Source organism: Oryzias melastigma, linkage group LG4 (genome assembly GCF_002922805.2).
Source record: "Oryzias melastigma strain HK-1 linkage group LG4, ASM292280v2, whole genome shotgun sequence".
Taxonomy (NCBI): domain Eukaryota; kingdom Metazoa; phylum Chordata; class Actinopteri; order Beloniformes; family Adrianichthyidae; genus Oryzias; species Oryzias melastigma.
The window spans coordinates 18,613,353-18,614,085 of record NC_050515.1 but is presented as its reverse complement, the minus strand read 5'-3'; the positions used below and the strand labels follow the sequence as shown (position 1 = coordinate 18,614,085).

General features: G+C 35.6%; 2 protein-coding genes across 6 annotated transcripts in view; both read left to right on the top strand.

The window, feature by feature from the left end:
- The window catches only part of LOC118598679 (complement factor H-like), a gene marked incomplete in the record, with an annotated part of 60,185 nt that overhangs the window by 7,018 nt on the left and 52,434 nt on the right, over nucleotides 1–733 (top strand).
- Nucleotides 1–733, top strand: part of LOC112150175 (complement factor H) — a 66,268-nt gene that overhangs the window by 28,915 nt on the left and 36,620 nt on the right. The gene's annotated exons all lie outside the window — the stretch shown is intronic.

Here is a 733-nt window from a genome sequence, read left to right as displayed (position 1 = left end):
ACATGAATAAAATCCTCAGATCTGATGTCTGATCCTCATTACAACGTGTTCAGAATGTGACCTCATTCCAGCAAAGATGACTCAAAAAGACTCTTATCTAAGATGTGAGAGCAGATATTTGTCATTTTAAATGTGATTGCATTTAAACACTATTGATAACATTTCACTCTTTGAGGGCAGCTATAATGCTCAAGAGACCCTTAATATGAGTTGATTATCCAGAAATGAAACACTGTTCAAGCACTTTGATTATGGCATCAAATGTGTTCTTGTGGTCACCGACATTTATCCAGCCTTGTACCAAAAGATAGCAGGTTTCAAAATAATTGTTTGGGAGTAAAGTTCTCGGTAGCAGTCAATATTTGAAGTAAGATGTTCGTTTTGGGGTTTTGGGGGAGTTTCAGTGCCACACATCATACATTTGCAGTGGGCAGTCCATGTGATGTTTGGTGCGATCTACGGTGAAGAAAACATTTGAACTGTACCAAAGACAGCAGCACTATCTTGATCTGAGACACCATGAAACCACAGCCCATTCTTTTGATTTTTCATCTTTTGAGTCTTCTCCAAGTCTCTTTGTCACAAAATGGTAAGAAAATATTTTGTTCTTTTATTGACTTTCGTAACATACAGGTGTTTCCTTTCGACTTAAATTTCAAATTTAATTTGAGAATAAATCTATTTCAAATTTAAATTAAAAATATGAACGAGTCGGAAAAGTGTTTGTGGACAA